Raw genomic sequence first — 5,462 nt, 5'->3', positions numbered from 1 at the left:
CATTGTTGGATTGAAAGGATATCTATTTATCATCTTATAAGACAGCTCGAATGATCTTTATCTGCTTTGCCCACTTTCTGACCCAAATTCAGGGTTTTTATGGAAAATTGCAGTCAGTTTGATTGATGAAATCCAAAGATGTCTAAAATGGCACCAAAGATCTCCAACTGTGCAGACTCCAACCGAGGGCTTCAATGTTGGCATTGTTCCTACGAAAAAAGTTGAGAAAACGAGCAAAAGTTAGGGAATTTCTGTTTAAAAACTTCAAATTTCAATGAGCATCCCGAACCTATTATCCCTATTCATGGGGCGAGCTGTGTGAACATAAAAGTATTTCCCACACACTGCAAAACGACAACAACAAAAAAGCCGTTCGTTTTGAGCCGTGCAATAAACCTTCTTTGTAAAACGCTGAATAACCCATTGCAATAAATAAATAAATAAATAAATAAATCCAGCCGTTCCCGTTTAGAAATCAGATAAGTTTAAAATGTATAAAGGGAATCTCACGAGCTGAAGATTTAAAAGAGACGAAAGGAAAGATGCGTATCATCTGCTCCGTGTCCCCGAAATCAGGGGGAGCCTTAGTTTGAAACGCGGAGCCGCAACTGCAGTTTAATTTTTAACCCCGAAGCGCGTCCTCGGAGCATCTGATGGGAGCTTTCGAGGCAGGCAGCGGCAGGGAAGCTCTTTCCCAGCCGCACGCGCCAAGCGCTGCCCGTCGCGGGCCGCAGCCGGGCGGCGGCGGCGGCCGGGCGAGCCCCGGCGTTGCTCGGTGACGGAGCCGCCGTTGCGGCTCCGCGGCTCGGTCAGGGCCACGCATTATGTGGGACATTGTCACCTGCCTAATTGTTCTAAATGGCCACCTCCTATTATTAATAATAGCTGGAGCGTGGCTCCTAGACACGTTTCCAAGGCTGGGAAGCTGATGAATGAAACCCCTACCAGGGAAAATCTTGGTAGCTGTCTTCTGTCGCATTACCCAAGGGGGCCGACTATAAATCTTCCTTCATTTTAACCACGTTTACCCTCATACTCCTCGAGGCTAGGGATGCTGTGTTAAGATTGCGCTGATGTGCCAATGCTTTGGACCAGCTGCTCCTAAATACAGACAAGTCCTTGTCAATTAAGCCATTGAGGAGCAGGGCCTGGGAGCTCTGGGGCATTTTAGCAGGCAGCAGTGTGCAGCCCCAACAATTAGCATCCATTTCGAAGGGACCTCCGGGGCACAACGGCACAGGCAGGGAAGAATCAAAACACCAGGCAACTTCAATTCTGAAAACCGGTCACATAATGATACTGAACAGACCGGCCTAGGAGAAGGGAGCCAATCTTTCTCGGGAAGGACATTCACCCGCTCCCCCAGCCAAGCTGTAGGGCCGAGGCACGCCGCGAACCGCGGAGTCAGAGGAGATAAATGAACACATTCATTTGCCTGTGTGAGCCGAAGTTTCCTTTGGCGGCTCTTCTTTGTAACTCGGTGTCACCTCAAGCAGCTGGTGGCATGCAGCGCTCCCAGGACGCTGGCCTTTGGCCCAGGCGGGGCCGGACAAGGCAGCCCGCTCCAAGGAGAAGAGCTGCGATGTCTCAGGTCAGAGAGGCCACGCTACCAGTGGGACAGGCAGAGCACCAGGAGTTCAGCTAAACAAAACCGCCAGGGGATCGGGGAGCCCGGGGGATCATTAGCGAAGGTGTTTGCTTAAGTCATTAGGAAGCTGGTAGCTAGGGGAAAAAGGGCTCGTTGCACAAGGCGCCTCCCCGGAATAGCAAGGTTGGAAAAGCGGAGGATATCACCGCACAAGACTATGTGACCCTACCAAGTTCAACAACAGAGCAAACAGCACATGCCATTAGGGACAGCAGTCAACTGGGAGGTAACAAAGCGGGGAAGGGCACTGGCAAAAATGCTCCAGTATTAAATATGGAAAAGTATGGGGACAAGGGCAAGGGTCAATGAAAGTCAACAAGAGAGCAGGCTTAATGACAGAAAGAATTTAATATCAAAAATACATAAATCTGCGTGGGAGGCAGCCCCAGAATAGGCAGAAAGGGAGGCAGTGTTGGAGGCAACATTCACTTGGAAATAGAGCCGGAATGGATGGCACCAGGTTGTTAACATCTAGCACAAAAGTTAGCGGGGAATAAAGGAAGGAGGGGCGGCTCCTTTAGTTGTGGGTCCGCCGAAGGATTTCCATATGTCACACTAAATGGATAACACCAGCCCTGCTCTGCAAGGCCTCCGCTGGGGAGTTCCCCTTCCTCCTCCCCACCCCCTTTTACTTTCATTCCCCGTTATTTATTTTCCCTCCGTCCCTTTCCACAGTCCCTCGCAGAGCTCCTGAAGGAGGCCAAAACAAGGATTTTATTTTAAAACCCGTCGGGGCGGCGGGGCGGGGAAGGAGGGCGCCGCAGCCCCGCAGGTGTGGGAAGCGCCGTCCCGAGGGACGCGAGCGGCTGAACCCCGCGCTCAGAGCAAACGTCCCCGGGCGGCGGGTTGTTAAAGAGGGGTGGGGGTGGGGGTTGGGGGGGGGGATTTCCGCCCTGCATAAAAATATCCGAGCGAGAGAGAGATGGAGAAGACGATTTTGCCCCCGGCCTGCCCCGTGCAGGAGAGCTGCCCGCGAACCGCCCAGAGTGGAGCCGTGCGCGGCCCGCGGAGCTCTCCCCGGTCTCCTGGAGGCGCTCGCCCCGGTGTCGCGACTCGCCCCTTGCTGTCGCGACATGAAATTTAACTCCTGTCGCTTTTAAACGAAAGGAAGCGAGGGAAAACAGGGTCCGAGGAAAAGGACCGCTCTCCGGTTGAGCAGGGCTCTGTCACAGCGCGGGGAGCGTCGGTGCCCTGCCGCCGGCCCCGGCGGGCCCGGCCGGGGGAGCGCACCGGCTGGGGGCCAAAGCGAGCTCGGGTTTTCACGGACCAAAAAAAAGAAGAAAAAAAAGAAGAGAACCCCCTGCGCCCCTGATCAATACGGCAGTGTTTCCGCGCTGGTTCAGGAGGTCACGCGGGCGTAGACACAGCATGGAGAGTTATTTATGTCAAGTCGGGTTATTGTAAACGAAATCCAGCAAATTGCACATAAGCTCCTCGGGGCCGCCAGTGGGCTCGTGGGCAGAGGTCAGTGTCAGTCAGTCTGTCCATCCCTCTGGAGACAGTAATTGTCCGGGGGCTGACACGGCGGCGGGGGCTATAGGCGGCTCCATCCATCTCCATCCAGTTACCCCGCGCCGCCGGCGGCGCCGGGGCCGGGCGGCCCGCGCGGAGCGGGGCCGGCGGTGCTGCTCGCCCCGTCGAGGCCGCCGGACGGCGCGGCCCCGCTGCCCGCGGCGCTCCGCGTGCGCGCGGCACTGAGTCGCCGCCGGGCCCGGCGCCACCGGCGGCCGCGGGGCGAGGGAACCCCGCTGCCAGGCGCCGCGCCGGGCCCGGCTGGACGGGGCGGGCGGAGCTGCCGCCGGCGCCCCGCGGACCCCGCGCTCCCCGCAGACGGGCGCTAGCGCAGCTCCGCGGAGCCTCCGGGATCCGGCCCTATCGCTCCGCCATAAACCCTTTATTAATAGTGAAATTCTTCCTTTCTGACAATTTAATAGTCCAAAGTAATCATCTGCGTGACATTGCCCATCCGTCTTCTCAAAAGAGAAAACAAAGGGGATTTTTTTTTCTCTAGGTCTCTCCAGATCTTTTTCTATTTTGAGAAGGGCTCCCCACAAAGGGGTCCTTATGAACCATAATGGTTATGTTTATGAAGCCAGCGATACCAGTGTATGAAGACAATTTTATGCCTAATTAGAAAATGATGTAAGCAAGGAGGAGACAAAGAGGGCTTGTTTTCCTTGCCTGGGTCCCCGGCCATCACTCCTGGGCGAACATATCGCCTCTTCTGTGCCTTACGTCCACTATTTTTATAACATCTCGTCCATTAGCTCCTCAAACTGTTTGTGATATCGTGGACAGTTAGTAAAACAGCTCAATTTAGCGGTGGATTAAAGCAATTTTGAAACATGTTCCGAAGGGAATCGCACGGGAGGCGAAGGGCAGCCCTCCCCGCTCCTATCCAAGGGGACTTCACCTCTGGGAAGACTCCAATAACTGCAACCCCAGCCCCACTCGATTAAGGGATAATTTTTAATATATATGCAATAAATGTTCACTTTGTTAGACTGAATGACAGACAATAATATCGGCAAATCTTCATATCCATCCATTACGGGCAAATGAGCCACACAAAGAACATATTTGCTTTTGATTAATTTATTTGCAGACTCTGTTTGATAAAGCAATAACTATTTGGTTAAACTTGACATTCGGTCTTCGGGGGGTTATCAGACCAATTCCCTCTAGTTCGTGGGTGATAATAAAGCTGTTTAAACGGGATTAATTATTAATTCGTTGCAATTAATTTTCTCTCTTCTCCGCGAAGACAAACAATGAGGATCACTCACTCCCAAACAAAAGCCTGCCGTAAGAGCATCCTCGTCCCATCCGCATCTCTCTGTCTGTGTAGCTGTCTGTCTCCCCCCACCCCGCCTGCTGCCTCCACACGACCTCTCCGCTCTCCTCTCCCAAGCTTTACACTTTTGCTCTTCCAGGCAACTCCATCGCCCGCCGGGAGGAGGGAGCCCGGCCGGGCCAGGTGCGCCTGCCTGCGCCCGGGGCGGAGGCAGCCGCCCGGGGGCCGCGTCCAGCCCCTCCGCGGGGCGCGGGGCAGCGGCGCGGCCCCCGCGGCCCCTCGGCGGGCCGGGCCGGGCCCGTTGGGGCGCTGCGCGGTCCCTTCTGCGCATCGGGCCCGGGCCGGCGGCCGGGGAGCGGGTCGCTGGAGGACAAAACTCCCCGATCCAGCCGCAGTGATGAATTGCTATGGGAGAGAGGAAGAAAGCTGCTCTCTCCCCCTCTCTTTGCCTCGGCTTCTGATGAATGGGCCCGGAGGATGGATAGTGCAGAGTGTGTTATATCTTCATCAAACTGTGAAACCCCTCCCTTTACTAATAATCTGTCACAACTTTACAGAACACACACCGAGACCAAAGGGAAGCCCCTGCCCTGCAGCCTGCCCCTTCCCTCCCTTGTCAGCAAGGGCTTTATCTGGACGGGGAGGACGGGGGAGGGGGTCTCCCGCCGCAGCAGACTTTCCTCGGCCTCTGCCCCGTCCCCTTGCGGGACTCCCGGCCGCTGAGCCCCGCAGCTCCGCGCCGGCCGCGGTGCTGGGCACAGCCCGGGCGGGGCGAGCCGAGAGCCCCCGAGAAAAACCTCGGCTCCGTGGGCAAGATTTTTACTCCTGGGAGATGCGAGACGGGGACGGGGAAGCCACCCGTTTTCCCGGACAAGTGGAGGAGAAGTAGCTAAGGCGAGCGCAGCATCGCTGTGCAGCAGTACATCTAGCTCTTGTCACTGGCGTCTCACCAGGACGCAAACCCGTCTCCCTTTTTTGTCTTTGGGTATTTACACTTCGGACAGACGCGCATTCTAGCAG

This window comes from Dromaius novaehollandiae, chromosome 4 (assembly GCF_036370855.1).
Source record: "Dromaius novaehollandiae isolate bDroNov1 chromosome 4, bDroNov1.hap1, whole genome shotgun sequence".
Taxonomy (NCBI): domain Eukaryota; kingdom Metazoa; phylum Chordata; class Aves; order Casuariiformes; family Dromaiidae; genus Dromaius; species Dromaius novaehollandiae.
The sequence above is the reverse complement of the archived record's forward strand: the minus strand, read 5'-3'. Positions refer to the sequence as shown.